Source organism: Nasonia vitripennis, chromosome 4, assembly GCF_009193385.2.
Source record: "Nasonia vitripennis strain AsymCx chromosome 4, Nvit_psr_1.1, whole genome shotgun sequence".
Lineage (NCBI taxonomy): Eukaryota > Metazoa > Arthropoda > Insecta > Hymenoptera > Pteromalidae > Nasonia > Nasonia vitripennis.
The window spans coordinates 828509-850128 of NC_045760.1; the positions used below are offsets into that span (position 1 = coordinate 828509).

At 49.1% G+C, this 21620-nt stretch overlaps 1 protein-coding gene across 4 annotated transcripts in view; it reads left to right on the forward strand.

The window, feature by feature from the left end:
* The window catches only part of LOC100680401, a 221883-nt gene that overhangs the window by 122524 nt on the left and 77739 nt on the right, over positions 1 to 21620 (forward strand). For all 4 annotated transcript variants that reach the window (XM_032599896.1, XM_032599897.1, XM_008213378.2 and 1 more), the window contains one exon: positions 3046 to 3139. The gene's annotated coding sequence lies outside the window, so the exon portion shown is untranslated. The remainder of the gene's footprint in view (positions 1 to 3045; positions 3140 to 21620) is intronic.

Below are 21620 nucleotides of genomic sequence, written 5' to 3' on the forward strand. Positions count from 1 at the left end.
TGGGAAAGGAGGTTTTTAGTCAAATTCGTCGCAAATAAAACAAAGAAAATCGAAAGGTGATTTCGAGGGTAATTTGGCTGCAATCGAGAAACGAGGAAATGACACGCGCGCTCTGAAGATAATCGCAGGATGCAGGCAATCGCGATCTTTCGTCGGCGCGTATAATATTAATAATATAACGGCGCTGACTTCCCTGTCTGCGCGCGCGGACGGCGCCCAAATTCTTCCCTCGTTATTTTTACGGAGTTGGGCAAGATTTATTATTTCGTTAAATGAGTCTGTGGCGTCATTCAAATCAGCGCGGATTCATAATGAGTTTATTCTGGTCCTAGGCTCCCGCCAGCGACTAATAACGTTGACAACGGTCAATTGAAATTATGATTGCATGGTGGAATCGCTGACAATCGCTTATTACAAGTTTGGCAAATGCGCTCATTCAGATCGCGCAATTTTTCCGATCGCGAGCATCCCGTACTTTGTGCGGAACCAAACGAAACGACTGCTCGTCGATGCTCCCTCTCATTCGAAATTTCCAACAAGCGCAGAAAAAGTATCGACGGCAGCGTCGCTCTTAATTACCGCGCAATAAATCGAAGTAGACGAAATAAAGCTCCGAAGCCGAGAAGGCGAGTCCGATAAAAACACGAAACACTAATTAACTTTTTACTATGCGGCGAGAGAAAAAAGACAAACGTATCGGCAAAAACAAAAGCGGAGGAAGGTGGCTGAGAGAGACGGGTATCTACGGCGCGTAAAAAAATCGAGCTACAACACAAGCGCAGCAGTTGCATTTTCGAGCGGCAGTCAAGGTCGAACGGCGTTCCCAGAATCATTCGGATAATGTACCAGGTGTCCGCTGCCGTTCTTTTTTTTCTATATACCCACAGCGCAGCTTTTTCGGCGCTGGCTCGTGAAAGAGAGCCGGCCTTCATTAATGATCCTAGTCATGCAGCGCTTGATACGGCAATCCCTAAAAATAATGCTCTCAGGTATAGCGCAAAAAAGCACGAGAGCTGGCCGCGGGCCTGCCAAAACCGCAAGTCGGAAAAGAGTTGCTCTTGACTTTGCTCTCCTCCCTGTCTAGCTCGCGTTCGCCGCTTGAAATAGAAGTCTCACGTGTGCGTCGGCACGACTTGTCAAAACTGCCGCTTTCCATAGAAATAGAGCTTTTTCCGAAAAGCCAGCGAATGCGCAAGGTCGTCGTCGTCCGTGTCGTTGGCTCTCGCGCGGGGGATTCGCCAAATTTTGCGACCACCGGTACCCGCTACGCGATGGTGATTCGCGCGGCTGGACGGAAAAATTCCCTCGACGTTGTATAACGATGAAGCACACCGTAGTTTTACATTGTAAAAAAGCCTTTCCCGCGCGCGGCTTACATAAGACGGGGTCTAGTTTTATAAGCGTGACGTGTGCGCGGTGACAAGAAAAACTAATAAATTTTTTGGCAACTCGGCGCGTTTACGCGCTTCCTGGTTGAAAAGTTCTAACGAACGTTAGGAAACCCGCGCGAGCATCGGAGGCAGATATAATTACGCAGGCGGCACATCGAAATAGCCGGGCTGAGTTTCCCTATGACTCGCGCGAGAGCCGAGTGCTCGACGAATTTCGCGGAACGATATTACACATTCGCTACAATGTTCGCGAGGTGTTGCGCGCGTTACGCTAACAGCGCAATTAGCATTATATAAAAGCGACAAACGAAAATATGCTCGAAGCATTAGAGTTTCAACGACTCGGCGCCAGCGCGCGCACACACACACATACACGAGCTCAAATTGATCAGCTCTCGCGCGCCGCAAAAAGAAAGCTGCGCCGGCACAAAACGAGTATGGCAAAAGAAAAACTACGAGTTGCACACTTTTCCCCGTATGCACACGCACGCCGAAAGCCCATCTATCTCTCGCGATTCCTATCTTCTCGAAGCTCGATTTGAATTTCTTATTCCTCCCCAAACTCCTCTCTCTCTCTCTGCGACTGGTTCCTTGGCTCACTCTCTCCCTCGGCCCCCCTTTTCGTTCGATCCGAGCTTGACAAAATTGAAATACAAAACCCACTGCCTTTGAAACCGGCCACGCTTGAGAGAGGAGAGGTGCGCGCGTGCGAATGGGATCCGCGCACGATTTCGCTAATCTCACGGTTAAATCGTTTATTGTACACACTAGGCTGTTGCGGCTTCGCGGAGGAAATTAGCGATTGTTATGGTGCCGGTAGCGCCCCGCGGATCTTTATTGGGTGTACGCGCGTGATAACGAGGCTGCGATTTACTCGAGGACTAGACAAAAATGCGAAATTTTCGACGGAAAATCGGCCCGCCGATCATAATTTTGCAATTAATCTTTTTCGCGATGCAGCCTCTGTCCTTGAAAAAAGTCGAGCCATTCGATACGTTTATGCGATTCCGAGAATTATTCGGATCTCTCTCTTCTTAATCGCGTTCGCAATCGGCGTCCGACAGAGTCAAATATCTGTATAGCATTTATCGCTTACATTCATTTAGTTGTACGCGCCGTGTGCAGCGTTTTTCATTCGAGTTCACGAGTATACACGTATACCTACTTTTCCGGCAGCGCAAAATAAATTTAATCCCGGGCTCGGCTCGCTCGGCGTTTATATACGAATTTCTTATCGCTCCCGGCTATCTGTGATGATACAATGAGCTAACGCGGAGCAATGGCTTATTAAGTATCGGAGCATGCTCGCGAGAACAATATTTTTGTTTGCACTGCGGGTGAATTACGTTTATGGAATTTTTTCGGGACGCGAAAAGAAAAGCAAGTTTGTTAGTAGCGCACGCGTTATTAGAGCCGAAATTCGAATCTAATGCTGGCGGAATAAGAGCTGAATCGCTGAAAGCGCGTATACGAGAAAAATATCGGGTAACTGCTTTTTTATAAATAATACACGCACGCGAGCGCGCGCTTCGTTATGTTCGGGCTCTGTGTATCGTTTTTTATTTGGAGCGCGCAAAACATCGAGAGGCGGGGGAAAAAATATACGGTTGGAGAAAAACGACCAGTACGAGTGACTATTATTTTGTTTTTGCAGGAAGTGAAATGATACCGACCAGATTGAATTCCCGGCGCGGAAAAAAATTGCAGCCTCATTTCGGATTCGGAATACAGATTGCAGCGTGACTCACGTAAGTGATTAACATAATTTTATCTTTAATAAAACTTTATTGAATCCCCCGATCGTCAATGACCTAACGAGCGCTGAATAACTATACAAACGATGAGAGCCACGTTTCTCTGCCCAGTCGTCGATCGATGATCCTACCAATGCGATTACTCTCGAGCCCATAAAGCAGGATTAATTGAATTAAGCGCAAGTGCAAGTCTCGCGAGGAAGAAAAAAGCTGCGCAGCGAGAGAGAGAGAGAGAGAGAGACTTCACGCCTGCGAGTATTCCGATCGGGCATCCGGCTGTGTTTTTTGCGTGGGTGACACTCGTCGTCGCTCGCGCGCTACACATCCCAAGGTCTTATTGAAAGAATGAGATGCAATCGAGTCCGGCTGGAGGGAGGGAGAAAAAAAATTGCGCCAAGGGGTCCCCCTCGGCTCCAACCGGATGCCCAACTACGGCGGCCGGCGAATACTAAATGCTCTCGGGGTCCGTGTGTTTACATGAAAACACTCTGTAACGATGCCGCCGAGGTCGTATAGCGCGCCGTGTCGATGAGCGATCCGTGCGAGAATGAGAAAGGGGCAAAAAAAGTTGACGAACGAAAGGCGGCGGCGGCGGCGGCGGCTGCGGTGCGCAGGTATATAGGTTCAAGGGGATTCGAAACGGCTTCGCGATTGACTTTTATGTGCGCGCGACGTACAGTCGACCGCCTCTTTCAAGAGCCGGCCTTTTGCTTTCCTTCGCGATACACCGCGCGTGATTATATTATCCCAAAACGGAGACTAGATTCGCAATAGAAGCGGAGCTTTTTGGGGATGGAAAAAATGCCGCCTAATTCGGGTATAGGTGCGCGAAACGGGTCGAGCCACTTAAGAAAACGAAAGCAGCTTTTTTCTCGGAAGATAAAGCGCTTCGTTTATATGCAAATCGACCCGCCGATAACTTCAAAGCGCACACTCGACGTATGGCGGGTAAATAAAACGATACACGCTCGCTTCCTGCGAATTAGCTTCGAAATAGAGAATATTCGAGGCAGCGGCGGCGGCGGCGGCGGCCGTATTTTTGTCTCAAGGAAAATAATCGAATGCAGCGCCGCGCTATCTAAACGAGCGTCAAAGCCGAGTGCGGCGGTGCATCTCTCTCGGGGAGAGAGAGAGAGAGAGCTCTTAAAACCGATCGAGTCAATACTCGCGCTCTCTGCGGCGTATAGTCGTGTAAAGCGATAAGCTCACACGCGCGCGCTCGCGCACAATCACAGGACTTATCTACGACTAGCAAATACACAGGCCGAACCTCGACAATTATCGGCCGACATATATTACTACACGCGCCTGCACACATCCTCGGGCCAGTGTATGCAAACACGTATACACATTGCACTCGCTCTTTATCTCTTTTCACACGTACGTCCTCGGTTCTCTCTCTCTCTCTTTCCCTCCTTCGTCCTCTCGCTTTCATTGCGCGCATCAAAAGAGCTTTCCACGCGGGGATGGCTATCCAGCCAATAAAGCGGGAGCTCGCGCAACTGGACACGCTTCGGTAGATAGGGGTTGAAAGGCTCGAGAGCGAGATTCCGCGAGGCTGATAAGCATTTCTGCTGCAACTATTCCTGATACTCTTCTTGCCTCGCTGAAATAATGAGGCCCCCGCGCGAATGAATAATTCAGGCCGCCGGCGCGGAGAAAAAAGTGTTTTGACAAACGCCAGAGAGAGAGAGAGAGAGAGAGAGAGAGAGCCTCGCGCGGGTAGTTCGGTAGAGCTAGAAACGAGCTAGAGAGACATTGATTAACGAGCGGGACAGTTTTTTGGCTCGCGTATGCGATTTCCTCTTTTTTGTGCGTCTCTCGCTCCGTTTGCTCGTCGCGGATGCATTTCGGAAATCGACGTGATGAAATTATTCCGGCGTTTATATGAGGCTCCAAATTGCCATGCTAATCGAGCCCCGTGTACACGGCGAAAGAATACTCCGCTCGCTTTTTTTCTACTCGCGCGCGTAAAAAACCCATACCTCTTTTCTATTACGTTACACATATCATGCTACGCTATGCTAACCGCAATTTTTCGAGAAGCGCGCTTCTCGCATGCGTCACCGCGCCGAAAAAAAATCGTTCGAATCCACGCTACATACACATGGACACACAGCCGGCTAATTAACTTGTATCAAGTCGGATCTTCTACGCTAGCAAAACAAACATCTCGTCGTCGTCCCGCGCTGGCATAATCAAGCGGTTAACCCCAATTAATCGGCGACGCCAGTCCGCAGAAAAACGGGGAATCAAACGAAAAAAACGAGAGTCGGGGAGAAAGACGAGCAACAAGTTAGTCCTGCGCAGACATGTAAGAGACGCGATAAACGCTGCGAGTCGATGATTAGCAACTGCGAGAGAGAGAGAGAGAGAGAGAGAGAGAGAGAGAGAGAGAGAGAGAGAGAGAGAGAGAGAGAGAGAGAGAGAGAGAAAAGCGGCAATTTATTTACGATAGCACAATAAAGTTTATATGACACACGCGCGGCGAGTTACGCACTTTCGTCCAGTAGCGACGCAGCGGACGACGGCGTATAACGGCACAATAATAATCGCTCGCGCGGCTGGATGGAGTAAATTTTCCTGCGCGAATACAAGCCTCGTAATTCTCTTCGGCCTGTTTTACGAGCCGCGTAAAAAGTGTGCGCAGTCCCTTGGCGTATCGATCCCCTCCTAATCGTCCTCCCGATTACTCTCGAGCATCGCGCGGCTAATCGGAACTGAAAACTCTCCGATGATCGCCGCTGCAATTGTTCATCGCGTGTCATGTGTTACGTGGAATAGTCAGCCGATATTAGTGCGTCGCGCGCGTTAGGCCAGAATGGAAAAGCCGAGGCGAATCGCCGCGCGGTAATCTACTGAGACTAATTGCGCACGACATTACTTTCCGCTCGTCGTATTATACAAGCGCCGCCGTATCTTCCGGAGCTATAGATACGCCGTTTTGCGCGCGCGGATTTCGTATTCTAATGTACCTCGCCGGTGGGGAGCGAAAAAAAGCGTAACGGTGTGCCGCTGAATGGATATTCTATTAACGACAATATAATTGGACCCTGTTTGGCAATCAATTTTTTTCTTCCCGACGTAATTGGCGCAATTACAAGTTAATGGAGCTGCCTTTTTCTCGATTTCATGCAGATGGGACGTGTCCAATAGTTGTATTAGGTAACGAGATAGTTGATGACGTTAATAATGTGGATTACGATTCATTACCGGCGGAGTCAGAGGAGCTGCCAAAAAAGGTCGAAATCTGTTCTGCGGTGATTTCCGTCGGGAAAATTTTCATTAGAGGATGACTTAATCAATTCACCGAGTTATTTTCTAGCTGAAAAAATTAACGAACTTCGTGCCTTTGATTTCCGATCGGACTGTGCTTCGCGCGAGTAATGAAAAAATTAATATCGCGCGGGCTTCGAATTGCGGAAAAAAATCGACTCTATCTTATCGGAGAATTGAAAACAAGTGAAAAGCGGATTATAAATAACATCGACATCGGCTCTCGAGCCGCGAGTGATTCATCGGCCACACACGCCGTTGCCACGGCAGCATCATCATCAGAGAGGCCGAAAAAGACGAGCACACTCGGCACTCGTGCGTGTGTATCCGAGTTCTCGACTAGCTTTTCGAAGCGTTAATTAAAGAGCCTTGGAAATTCATAGCGAAAATATCGATACACGCGAGCGAAGAAACTTCATTCCACGTCGATACTCGATTATTTTTTCGCTCTCGACTCGGCGGAGATCAATTTCCCCGGCGACGTTTATACCCCAACATTGTTGCTACAGCCGGGCAAGCATAATTAACAATCAAAAGTTGAATCGAAAATAAGGTCGCGCGCACAATGCTCTCGCCTGCGCTGTTACACAATAATAAAACTTATTATTTGCTCCCGGAGTATTTATTTACACACCGAGCGCTCCGCCGGCCATAAATTGTCAATCGTGCATAAAGTCTTATTTAAAGCCGAGCATTAAGAGTGAGTGCGGCGACTATCGTGCGCGCAGAGCGGGTAGCTGTAAACTCCGTCGAATTTAACGCTTTTTACGCGCGTGTTACGCTCTTGGCACGTATGATTAACGAAACGGTCTTATATGCGCGTTTTCAGACGGCAGCCGCTGGACAATGGGTGTAAGCTAGATTGATGGGGGCGAGATATTGCTCGCGCGAAACCGCGAGAAAAATGCGGTTTGCGAAAATTCGTCGTCGTCGCCGTCGTCATTGTTCGAGAGAGTCACTCCTCGCTGGCTAGCCTGCGCGCGACTATTGCGACATCGAAACTCATTCGATGGAATTAGGATTACACGCCGCGAACGCTTGTAATGACTGAATAAAAGAGACGCTGGTGCAATAGTGCGCAACGTCGCCGCCGCTGCTGCCGAGGATTACGGTGTATGTGTATAATTTTCGAGTTTGCGGCTTCTGCGGGCCTCGTTGGAACGGTGCGGCGGACTTTTCGCTGATGCAAATATCGCGTATCGAGTTTGCGCGCGTGATGCATAACGCGGATGATTAGACGCTTTTGTATTTTTGCCCAGACATCAATTCGCGGGAATCAGCGTATGATATCATTTCCCGAGAAAGGGTTAAATATAGGTCACGCGCTCTCGAAATACGCGAACGAGTCTCGATAACTCGATCGCTTCCTTCGCATACACACTACTGTTGTAATAACCTCGTCGCGACTTTTTAAACGAGTGCGCGCGTAATTCAAATCAACGCACACGCGCGCTCGATCAAGATAGCCCCCGCCGGCAGACCTAAAAAAAGAAAAGTAGAGACACATCAGGCATGACTCGTTACACTCGAGAGAGAGAGAGAGAGAGAGAGAGAGAGAGAGAGAGAGAGAGAGATAGATAGATAGAGAGAGAGAGAGAGAGAGAGAGATAGAGAGAGAGAGAGAGAGAGAGAGAGAGAGAGAGAGAGAGAGAGAGAGAGATGATGCAAGAGGGGCCCCCATCCCGTTTCGGCGCGCGATCTTCGTGGAATTGCTCGTTTCCGATTATTGTCACATCCCGCTGCCGCCTAACACACACACACACACACACACTTGCTGCCGCTGCTGTCGCTGCCGGGAGAGCTGCGAGTCCGAACACGTCCGAGCAGGCTGTGCTATAGCACGAATTTGCAATCGTGCCGAGAGTTCCGAGTCTTCTGCTATATTCCATCGATAGGCCGCCGCCGCCGTTGGCCGGGTGTCGATATGCATATGTAGGAGGAAACGGCCCCGACGACACGCCGAATTAAATCCAGTTTCGTGAGAGAGCAGGTGCCTGCTGCCGATGTCCCTCGTTATTGCTTGTGTGTATACGTGTAGTTTCGCGGCCGTGATAAACACCGGTTTTTTAATTCCTCCGGTGGTACACTTGCAATTGCGGAAAACGATGACATCGGCACGAGAACGTTCGTTCGGCCATACTACGCTCTAAAATAAATATTTGAAAACCGTAGTTACCGTGTCATCGTTAGCATCGCACATTTCCCTAGCACTCGGCGTTTTCGAGCAGCGCTTTTAGATTTCTCGGAAGCGACCGCACAATCATTTATTGAAAACGGGCAGTTGTTGGAAAAAAAAGGTTATCGACGGCGCGGTTGTATAACATTGCTTTTATCGAATTGATTATACGTCAAAGCCGAGAGAGATATGTCCACGTCCCTCTTTCGAGCTCTAGCGCTTTATTTACAAAACATCCGCACGAAACGTGCATACAAGAAACGTCGTGTCTCGCGTTGGGAAACGCGCATAAAAGATAGCGAAAACAGTCAAGTTCAAAAGACTATCGTCGCGCGAGAGAGCTCACAACATAATGCCTCGTCGCTGCAGTTGTATGCACGCGATGAAACGTCGCCCTGAGCCCCTGTGAGAAAGGCGGCCGAAAATCTCGTCCGCTCGTACATAGAGTGCGGCTCAATGAAAAATCCATATTTCCATTGGGAGCCCCGAGAGAGAGAGAGAGAGAGAGCCAAAGAAAAAATAAGAGCAAACTGCTCAGGGGGGCGGGGGATCGAGTCGGAATAAAAGTCCGATTATGCTGTCAGTACGTATCAAAGGCGGCCGGATGAAAAATCCATTTCTGAAAACCGAAAATTGCGTGAGCCCCGACAATGGGACGCGTCGACGACTATATAACTGGCTATAGCTGGCTGCGCTCACGCTTTTCACCTCCTGCACTTATAATGCCGAACTATGTTGAGCAGGGTCAGGGCGAAAATTCCACTCCCGTCTATGGGACTATAGGGTGTATATAAAAAATGCCAGATCCTCCCTGATCCTCCGTATAATACTATGGCCGCTGCAGAGGAGAAAATCTCAGTCAGCTGCTGTTTATTTTTTCCTCTCGGCTCTCTCCCACTTTTCCTTTTTTTTTTTTTTTAAAGCACGCATATAGCCGTAGCGTCGAAAAGAAAGAGGAGAAGGAGGGATAAAAAAAATACACAGAGCGAACCTCGTCGAGAGAGAGAGAGAGAGAGAGGACCAGGGTAAAAACGTTCTGCTCTGCTCCCCTTCATTGTTGGCCGCACGTCTAACATACCTGTAGCCCAATACCGGGGCCCATTGTGCGCGCGCATTGTACACGCACTGCTATACTCTCTGCTCTCTCGGTTATACTCGTAAGTCGACGCCTGCCTCCTGCACCTCCTTCTCCTCTTCTCTTCTCTTCTCTCCTCCTCTCCCGCGTTATGTGGGAGAGAGCGCAACGTCCGGAGGGTCCTGCAGCTCGGCCTTCGCAGAATTTTTGTGCAGGTATATCTCGCTCTCGCTCGTTTTTTTGCCCTCTCTCTATATATCTCTCGGCGCGGGCGCAGCTCTTATGGCGTGTAAGAGGAGCAGCCGAGGGGGTGGCCGGATTCAATTGACAATGGATTCCGCATTGCTGGACGCGATATACGCGTGTATGTGTATCGAGAAATGCATCGAGCAAGAGAGAAAGAGAGAGAGAGAGAGAGAGAGAGAGAGAGAGAGAGAGAGAGAGAGAGAGAGGACCCAGAGCGAGATTTAAAGAGGAGACACGACAATGTGAAGTAGCTCGCGGTGCTCCTTTTTTCCGACCGCCGCCGCTTTTTTAGCTCCGCGACGAGGGAGAAGTGGCTCCGCGAGAGTTCAAGGCCCGCTGCCGCTGCTACTATCCACTGCAAACAGCCGATCGTGTATGTGCGTTTCGACGATGGCATGTTTAATTTGGCTTACGGAAAAATTAGTCTCCGACGACAGCTGCGCTCGCGGCTAAGTGGACGGCCGAGCGCTCTCCGCTTTTTTCGCGTATTGAGTTATGCTAATTCCTTAATGATACTGTCAATAGGCGCCTTTTTACCTGGCTCCCGTTGGCTTTTCACTTGCTCGCCGATCGTGCGTTTTCCGAGCCTTACCCCCGCCTAGAATCTCCGAAAGCTTATGGAGCGGCGAAAACATGATGCATTATTCAGCGTTAATTCGGCCGAGCGAATTCCCGACAACAACGAATCGGCAGATGCGGCGCTCAAAAATTATAGCGTGCAAAAGAATAAGTCCGCAGCGCGCTGCATGAAATTTATTCCCAGCAGCCGGGCATCGGCATTGAAAAAGGAGCTACTGGGCATGGCATCCAGCAGCCATCCCAAATGGACAGCGAGCGAGCTCGACACACATATTCAAGCGAAACGACCGAAAATGGGCTGCCGTCGCTCCGAATGTCAACGAGCTGCCACCGCAGACGGGCATTATGATACTTCGGCCCCCATATACGTATACACAGTAGCTGCGCGAGAGAACCTTCGGCCTCTAGCCTAGTCGTCCCTTTAAAGTTTAAAGGTCCGCTGCGCAGTCGGTTACCAAGCGAAGAGAAAGCCCCTCCGGAGGGAGAGGGAGAAGCAGCGGACTTTAAACGCTTGCTCTGGCTGTGCGTGAGTGGCAACCAAAGCCCGTATGCGCCGAGAGCGAGAAGAACGGGAGAAAGGGGAGAGAGGAGGGAGGGTGGGAGGGAAAAGGTGTACGCGTATGAAAGGACGACTCTTCTCTCGTCCCATCCCGCAGGACTCGCGCTCGGCAAATGAAAATGGCGTATAGAGGAGATGTGCACGCAATGTTGCCGTCATCCAGCGTTTGACTATTTTATACACCGTAACGCGTGTATAGACGAGCCGTGTGGGAGGCAACGCGACGGAGGAGGAAAAAACGCTCTACATGCCCGCGTGTAACGAGATACGCATACCGGCCGCTCGGGCTTTACCTATTTCGCGATTAAGAGGAAAACAATGGGACAATGAAAACGTCACTCTATTAAATTACAAACTGCGCGTGCAGCAGTGAAAGTCCGAGGCACTTCTTTCGGGGGAGGCTCGAGTATCTGTCGCGCCGCGTGTTTTGCCCATTTTTGCGCGCACGCATGCGCCGGCAATTTTCAAGAGCCGCTCCTTGCATTAGCGCGCAGACGCGCAGTATTGCTGCAGAGAGAGAGAGAGAGAGAGAGAGAGAGAGAGAGAGAGAGAGAGAGAGAGAGTGAGTCCGTTTCCCGCATTATTTATACTTTTACTCGTACGACGGTCACGTTCGAACATACTGCTTCCTGTGCGGTACGCGCCGCGTATCGGGAATGCAAATAAAGCTACCGAGAAATCGTATAAAACGCTGCACACCTTGAGACTTCTTTTCTTCTTCTTGCGACGCTTCTTTTTTCATCACGGCTTGGCGCCTTTTTCGAATTTCGGCGACGGCCACTATCAGCTGCACCGAGAGCCTATTGCGCAGTTGGAGCAAACTGGAGCGTTATGTTGATGAAGCGATTATTCAAACGAAGCTCGCGTGTGTACTTTTGCTATTTCAGCGAGTCATATTTTATTTATCATTTCTCAAAACTAAAGATTAAATAGATGCCACCTGTGCGCATGAATATGCAGCGAAGCCGCTCCGAGACCGATGCACCTACAAGGTAAGCAACCGGTATAGACGGATTTGCAATTCGCCAAATTCAAGCGTGCACTGCGCGATAGTTCTTCGTTACTGAATAACTCGCGGCTCGTCGTCGATGCTGCGCAGAAGCAATTAATTGGTATGTAAAAAATCCCCTTTACATTCGTTCCGCGCGTTCAACTCTGCGCGCCGGTGAAATACGCACACACACACAGCCCGACGGAAATAAGAACGCGGCGTAAATATACATCTGCTCAAACGAGTTTTCAACAATAATTTTATATGATTTCTCGGCCCGCAGCCGAGATCTGATTTCAGAGATATCGCTCGCAGCGATTTCAGGTAGTGCGGATACTCCCTCTCTCGAAAATATTTACTGCCCGCGCGTCTATAAAAAGATCGCAGGTATAGAGATAGGGTTACCGCGCGAGAGATCTCGAGCAGCTGCTTCCCGAAGCGCTATTTCGCTCGGCGCGAATTTTTCCAGACTCGATAATTCACAGCCAGCCCCATCCCGAATATTATATTCCGCGTAAATTGCGGCTCACTCTCTCGCGATAATTAAACGGGAGAAGCCGGGGAAAGCGCGCCGCGGGTATGAAAAATCGAAACGTAACCTTGAAAGCCATTCAATCACTCGCCGATTATGCCAGATGTATAGCTGCGCTCGTGTGCAATAAACAATATTGCTCCTTATTTAGTAATAGCTCTCGGGTAATGCAAATAGTCCGCGTCGGGCTTGCCTAATGGCGGTAACTTACGCCCGCTGCTCTCTCCCTCTCGATATCAGATGCCGAGTGCCGCCGCTCGAGTGGCCACTAAACGCCCTCGTTTAGCAGAAAAATCAGGGGGCAAAAAACGAAAATTCTCACATACTAAAGCGCCTTTTTACAGCTCTCGCCGTGTATTATACATTTAAATTAAAAACCGCGCCGGGGTGAAAAAACTCGAAAGCCAGTCGCGTTAAGGACCAATTTGCGGCGAGTGAGAGAGAGAGAGAGAGAGAGAGAGAGAGAGAGAGAGAGAGAGAGAGAGAGAGTATAGAGAGCCGCCCGCGGCGTGTATGATCTAGAACGTGTATCGCGTGCCTCGTGTTGCAATATGCGATCACACATGCAACGCGGGGTGAAACCTTTCGTTTTTTTCCTTCGTAGGGACACGTGCAGGAACAGCGCTGCAGCGAGAAAGAGAGCCGATATGTGTGTGTGTGTGTGTGATGAAATCGCGCACTGCAGCAATTATAGAAAATTTCAAGGCTTCCACGCCTCGGAGTTATGTGCACGTAATGCTCGCGTCTCCGTTGTGAAACTACCCGAGAGAGCCGCGGCGTGTACAGCACACACACTGCAGCGCGCACGGCGAGATGCGCCGAGATTTTTCAAGAGAGTAAGTAGCTTCTCTCTCGCGCGCGCGAGAGTTGGCCAATCGAGATCGAGATAGGGATTCCTTATTGCTTCCCCTTTTGCCTTTTTCGGACTGTCTCTCTCTCTCTCCTCTCCGCGGAGATAAGGAAATCAATGACCGAGTCTTCGCTGGCCTCGATGCATATAGCGGGCCGCTATCGCGCGTATAATAGTCTCTCTATTGTCTCAGCGTCGACATAAGTTTTTATCCGACGACTGCGGCGCACCGGCCATATAATTGCCGAGAGGGATTATCAATATTCGGGACTTTATTAGGCGTGAAGCAAGGCTGAGGCCGAGAGATCGAGACGCGAGATTCGTAATTGCGGATTTTCGAAATCGACGCTCTCGGTTTATGATTTAATCGATCGGCGGTAAAATAATTAACGAGGTTTCGCGGATATACGCAAGCGCTTCAGACGCGCGGTAATGAGCTTTCGTTATCGTGTGTGCAACGCAAATTAGATAAGTGCAATAAAAAGTAAGGCGCTTTGCTCGTTTATGGGCGAGGATCCGAGAAGTTTATTGTTGTTACTTCATTGGCCGATAAATTCAAATCCGTTGCAGGTCGGATTTTTTTTTCGCATATAGTATATGAGGCGATCTTTATTGTTGTGCAAATGCGAGCGCGCGTGAGTCACGGATACACGTTTCAGCGTGTTTCTCTGGATCCAGGCTACTTTACTTACGTTTTGAACGATTAATCTTATCTGCCAATGACCTTGCGGTTCGCGGAGAGAAGACTTTAAAATATGTTTTCCTTTAAATATTAAATTTTTTCCACTCCGCGCCGTTTCGTAAGATTAAAACATCGCGCGTACTTTTCCAGCCAACTTTATGTCTGCATACTAGTTCGTTATTTTCACTTGAAAAAAATTAATCCAACAGCCCGACTGGCCGGGAAAAGAAGCAGCGCTCCACTGTTTACGCGCGATTCCGAAACGCGGTGCACAAATATTTCTCTGCCCGATAACGAGTTGATGTAAGTTCGTCCTTGATCGCGGACGAGCCTTTCGCCGTCGCGCGATAAGACACCTCTAATTGGCAGCCGCGTTAATTTTCGTCGCCTATACGGCCCGGCGGCATTTCCGATGCCGATTTATGAATTAATTACTCGTCTGAGAATTTTTCGACAGGAAATGCGCCGTAGAGGCGTTTCGCAGAAGCTCGCGGTGGTGTCATCGCTCTCGCGGAAATTACATCGCTGAAAAAATTTCCTTCGGGCAGCTCGCTTATACATTTTGCCGTATTATTAAAGCGACTTCCTCGAACAATCCCAGAGAATCTACTCTCTGATTTTATCCCCATTGACATTAATAGCCCGCGATTTGCATACTTTTTCAAGCTCTCGCTGCTATCGCGCCGAGAGATACGATCTCTCCTCGGCGGTTTTCGAATCACTCGCGCACGCAACGGCCATAACAAGCGGCTCTCTCTCTCTCTCTCTCTCTCTCTCTCTCTCTCTCTCTGTCTTCGTTGGTGCGCGTATTCCCCGATGACAGTGCGCAACGCAGGAACCAGTAGTACACGCATTAGGCGTGTCTGCCGTCGCAGTCCGAAACTTTGCACTCTCGAAATGCGTAAGAGCCGGCGCGCCACGGTATGCAACTCCCACAACGCGGCGGCCGTGTTTTCGTTAAGGAAGTGTCATCCCGGCCCGACAGTCGGGGCTTATTCTAATGTATGCGATGCAGGCGGAATATGCTTTTGCCTCTATCAGCCCGAGTACTTGACCCTAAGCTCGCGAGAACGAGTGGGCGATGAGTTTTTTCTCAATTGGCACGTATCATTTTTTCCTTGAACGCGAGTGCGCGCGGTGACGTCTTTTACGCGACTCTCTCTTTTTCATTGTTTTTTTGTCAGTACTGGGTCAAGCGTATTTTGATAATGTCGCCTTATTATTGTTTATACGATTGTGCGAAGTCAAGAACGACTGTTGCACCGCAGTACTGCTCTCGGAGGGAGATAATCGTTGCCGTGTTTGCTCAACTCGCTCGCACGCGTTATTACAACAACGCGCGAGATGCATAACATTGAATTATTGTAGCGTTCGTAGCGCGCAGCGGGGACGGAGATCGAGAAGCGTAATTAGATCATTTAATTGCGGAGCGCGCGCACGCTCTCCCGCGAAAAGCAAAGATTCGCTTTTGAAAATCCCGGCCGCGCATAAATTCACACCATATAAGACACACGCGCGCGATATCTCGGCGCGCGTAACGCAATTTACAGCAGTGGGAAAAATCCGCTGATTTATACATTTATTGTTTCCGCGCGCGGCTATTTTCACCCCGGCAATTTGTTTACGGCGAGAGCTTAATGGCACTTGGCGCACTCCCCGATAGCGCGCGAGCGGTATCGCGCCGCAGCGAGAGAAAGTATATCGGGAGCGCCGCGGAAAAAGCAAAAGAGCAGGGGAGAGAGGGAGAGAGGGAGAGAGAAAAAAGCGTCGAGCTCAATAATCTGAACGTGGATTTATGGCCGAGTTATCGGTCGACGAGTTATGTTAAGTGGCCGAACAAATTAATTGGAGACATCTCTCTGTCGGAAGCGGGAGCGTGATAAACGCGAGCAGGAGGAGGAGGTCGTCTCATTTTCGCGATATAATTGAAACGCCGATAGCCTTATCTCGAAGGAGCCTTACGTAAAGCGTATATACAGTTGCATATTAATCGGGAGTACAGCGAACTTTGCACACGCGATTCGGATCTCGCGCGGGGGGAAAAGTTTATGCGGCGCTCGTAGCTTTCGCGTTTACATCTGCGGGTTTTGAAACTCCGTGTGCGCAACGCTCGTATAGACCTGCCTGAGATTTCATTCGGCTCTCTCGCGATGATATACCGCGCAAAAAAACTACGATACTTTATCGGAAAAGGCCGCCTTTCTCGGTAAGGGATATCTCGTCCGGGGGCAAAAAATCGCGCGTATAACCAAACTGCGCGGCGATAAAAGCAGCGTGAAGCCGTGCAATCGCGTCAGTCAAACTGTTGCATGTTAATGTCCGCGCGCGCTAACTCGGCGCTGTCCAATTTGTCGAGCTAGATTAGAAAAATCCAACTCGATATTCGACCGCATCGAAGCCGGCGTCGCCTTGACATTGCGTCGCTCCTTCGTATCGAGAGCGAGGCGAGGGAAAGAGCGCAAAAAAGACTGTGTATCCTAGAGAAGAGAGAGGGAATAAAAGTCGAGCCGCTCGCGTGCAGCTCGTGACGATGGCGGAGCTCGATAAAAGTGCGCCGCGAGCTTGATGACGTTTATTATAGGGAAAACGTGCAGCGCGTGCGCTGTCTCCCTACTCCTACACCTATACACTCGCGTATTAGTTTTTCGCCGAGGGAGGAAGAGAGCCGTATAGCCTCGTAAAAAGCCGGCGCTGCTCGCTCTGTCTTATGCTGTATAAATTGTCATTATGGGTCAATGTTTTACGATTATCGTTATTACACATGCACACAGCCTCGTAATGCATCAGCCCTGCGCGGGCGCTCCGTGTTATTATTTCAATATTATACACACGCTTTTCTGCAATTTCCCCGCTGCTTTATGCGCGTATTCAAATTGAATATCGGCACGCGGTTATCAACAAATGATGATTAACGAAAAACCCTATCCCATTTCACGTTTGTCTGAATTTCAAGAGATAAACAGCAATCGTGCAATGTCCGTCTGGCCCCGTGTCATTTACACACGCGAGAATAGCGGTAAATCCGGAGAGGGAGAGCGATATAGAGGCGAAAACGGCACGGCGACGTCGAAACTGAGAAAATGGTAAATACTAATTTGGCGCTTGAGATGGGTCGCCATGCGAGACGAGCCGCGCATTTACATGTAATTGCTTTCCACGAATCCCACCTACTCGCGAGAGAGAGAGAGAGAGAGAGAAGCAGAGAGAAGCAGAGAGAGAAGGAGAGAGAAGGGGAGAGAAGGAGAGAGAGAGAGAGAGAGAGAGAGAGAGTCCAGCTGCTTTTGATAAAGGGTAATTATGGGTTTGCCCACGCTAATGCTCCTTGCGAATATCCTCGCTTGCAAAGCTGCCTGCGGACGGCGAGAGCAGAGCGCGCAATATAATGCGGACACCTATATTAACATCGCCGCGCGAAAGAAAGCACACACCGAACGCGCGGCGCGAGCTTTAGATAAATACATAGTAGGCCGACGCGCTGAATGAAATTTATTTCTTTATTTCATCACATTTGAAATTGTAATGAGACGCACGAGTGTCCGCGCGTGTATACCTACTGCGCGATATGTATTTGCATATTTATTTACAGCGAGCTCTCGAGGTTTATTAGCGGCAAGTATACCCACTACTCCTCGTTATAATAATGGCAATGAGAGCGGTAATGCGCCGTAATTGACGGCCCCGATTCGACTAATTAAATAAACAAAATACACGCGGTGAAATTCTATCGCGCTTCGGCGAAGAGAGTGTCGCAGGAAGTGGAAGTAGCACGCCAGCGGATATAAAATTGATGAGCGTAATGTGTATTTTCGAGCGGAGCCTAATCGAGAGTTTGATCGATCGAACTTCCGGCCTTCTTATTTCCTTTACGCGACGATCCACACGTGGAAAATTGCGTTCCGAAGAATGCTTTTTACCATGTCACTTTTTCCCAATTACCTCCCACGCCTCGCTGCTGCACTACTAGTCCACGACGATTCGAGGAAATTCAACGTTCTCGGGCGTGACTGTCGGATTCGTACGCAAATTGAAAGCAGCCGATCGAGTACCTCTCGTTAATGGTTTTTCGGTCCGCGGTTCATCCGAGCGTTACGTGTTCGATCGCCCATTGTACGTTATGGGCGTCTTCTTATCTCGGGAAAGCGAGAACTGCCCATCGCGGAGAGAAGCAAACGAGCTGCCACACCTACGCAAAATGATGCAACTCTACTATACATGCTCGTATAATCCGCACACGCGATATTACATTATACGAATCAGCTCGTAGTCCGTAATTCTGAAAATCGTGTTTTAATGGCGCGATATACCTGCGACTCTCCTGTGTATGCACGTACATTTTTAAAGACCTCGTCTGCAGCGCGAAGAGCTCCTTACGTGTTTTGCTTGTTAAGCCGAGCGCGAGGTGTAATTTCTCGGAAAAAAAAGAAACGTTAATGTCGCGCCGCCACCGCTATACACATCAGGAAACGGGTCGACGACTCGCGAGAGACGCGCATTTAACAACTCGATGCACGTTAATCAAATTTTAATAACGACTCTCGTGCTTGTCTCATTTCTTTTCGACACTCTAACTCGTCTGCGGCTTTTTTTGCTCCTAACGAGCCAACGGTTTGCGGATATCGTTGATTGCGGATAGCATACAATGTATCCCTGCGCCTTATATATTAAACGAGCTACGAGTTTATTAGAAATAACGGACAGCTAATATGTAGATCTTGCGAAACGCTGCTGCGCGCGAACCGAACGAAAAAATCGACTGCGATCGTTTAATGGCGCTACTAATAAAGATAATAAGATTGAATTGTTTTCCAGTGTTACGCCGAGAACAATACTCCGGCGCATAATTGAATTACTCACCACCTCGCACGTACTAAGTACAAAAATCCAATTCTAATTAGATGTAATCAGCTGGAAAAATTCGCGACATGGTAGTTTTTGTTGCTTCACACGCCGAACGATTTGCGTCAGTGGAAAAACTTGCAGAATCATGAAATACAATGCGAAAAGTCGTGATTGAAAGGGTTGCTCGAGCTGGAGAAAAACTCGCGCATTAACCTTGTATTGGAATGAGATTAATTTATTATCAGCCGGGAGTTTCGCGCTTTTACCAGATCGACACATAATTGCGAAGGAGTGAGGGAGAGAGCGAGGGGAGTTGGCATTTTCCGCGCCGGGAGATTTACGAGCCCGGCGAGTCTGCGCACCAACGTATATACATATATATTCATACGCGTTTCCAACTGCGGTTCTGTACGCACAGCGCGCGCTTGCGCAGCTATAATCTTGCGGTTTCGGCTGCGGTCGGCCGCTGAATCGGCCGTTTGCATTGCCATTATTGCATATTTTATTCAGTCGGCCCAGGGTCACCGCGCGCGAGCGCTGTATACTCTGCGTAGCCGCTCAATCATTCAATGGGGGAAATGGACGGATATCGTCCGAAATGCTTCGAATCCCGTCGTGTCTTATACCGTCTGAAACTCCTCTCGCGCGACTTGCGCGTAATTGCGCAACATCATGCGCCGCGAAATACTGTATCGGCCCGTCCGTAAAACTTTGCATATACTTTCCGCTGGCAAAGCGCGTTTCACGTATCATTATCTCTTATCTCTCGCATTAACAAGATCGTAAATCACGCGCTCTCGAATTAAAAGGAGAAGAGAAAAAAGTCCTGGCCGCGCGGCGATAAATCACCACTTTTTTCGCTATATACCCGCGAGATCACGCATATAAGCTGCGCGCGCGCGTGAGAAAAACAAGCACTAAATCACGGAAATCAATTACGGCCGCGTGAGGAGCATCGCGTGTAACGCGCATTCACGCATCCGTGTGTACGGACTTCTGGAAACATTTCAGGATTTTCATTCGGCGCTCGATCTATTTTCGTCATTATTTTGTGTAAAACGAGTTCCAGCGTGTAATTATGCCCGACAAGCACTTTTTCTCGAGCCTGTACGACACGCTGCTCAAGGATGCGGAGTATTATACATCTCCGCGTGTATGCGCAAAGTTTTACAAAACTGATTATCACGGACGCTTCAATTTCGCCCTCCCGTGTGCGCAACATATATTATCCCGTGTCATAATACGCGGGCATAATAAATTTCGCCTCGAGAGTGAGCAGGATACGCACTGATTATTGCTCCGGGAAGAATTTTTAAACGCTTTTATGCGCGATAAATTGCAAGAAGATGCCGTAAAGTTTGCGCGCAGCCGCGAGCGGTGAAAAAACCTTTTGAAACAAAGTTTAGCAGAAGTACAGCCGCTGTGGATAATTATACAATAATCGCAATTACAATTTGTGTGCACGAGTGAACGATCGCGGCGACTATACAATAACGTATAGTACGAAGAAGCGCAGTCCGCGAGTTTATCGCGAATACGTCGGAAGAGGAGCACGTGCTGGCGATCACGTAATCGCGCACTTGTCATTTCCAGTGAACTTTGATATTAATGAGCGACATTAGACAGCGCAGCAGCGTGTACGCGCATTTTTCTCTTTCTCTTCTTTCCTCCTATACAGACGTCTCCCTCTCGCCCACTGCACGTCCGCGCTTCGCCGCAGATATACCACTTGACATGTCAAACCTTCGAGATGCCTGCGCACGACGTCGCAAAAAGTCACCGGACTCGTTTACGTGCTCCGCTTTATCTCCGCCGAGGCTCTTTGAAGATCCAGATGTAAACACGCTCGATTGCACTGGAATCTATTACTTCGAAACACACACACACACACACACACACACACGCGGAAGATCATCACTACCTTCTATATTTATTTTCATAATCGTCCCCGCGCGTTGGTCCAAGAATCGTATTTTTATATCTCGTCTGCTGCGTTAAATGGCTCTGCAGGATCGAGCCGGGAAGAGGATCCGCTGATAGCTGCTATTCTTTTTTCGCTGAATATACACAAATGTCTCGCGATCGAGTCGGCTAAGGGCTTTTGCCGTTGCTATCGGTAAACTGACCGTGAACGAGTGTCACTCTGTTATGTGAGCGATAAGCTGATGGAGATCATGTGTTGTCTTCGCTGTGTTGATCTTCCAAATCGTTTCTCATTGACTCGCACTGCTGCAGATGCACGATCAGCAAGCTTTGTTGACAAACGTTGAAGAAAGTGTTATTCGCACCGCATATAAATCGTCATAGGAATTCCATCAATGTCGAGGAAATTCCAGCGCGCGCGTACGGCATTTTTGCAAGGCTAATCTGCTTAGATAACGGCTTGTCACCAAAATACAATTTTTCCACCCGCGCTTGCATAACGCGCGACCTATCGGCAATGAACTAGTAACTCGCGAGCTTGTTGACGATGTTACAGAAAATCCGCAACGGATTTCACTATTATGAGTTATCGTGCGCGCGGACGATTATTCAAGCGCCGCGCCGGCGGAGAGCGCAGAGCTTCCAGAAGAGTCCCCCCACCGTATAATACACTCGTCGCTCGCGGTTTCTCAAGATTGCACATTGTTACAGTCAGTCCAACCGTCGCCGGCAGTAGTCGATTGTTTC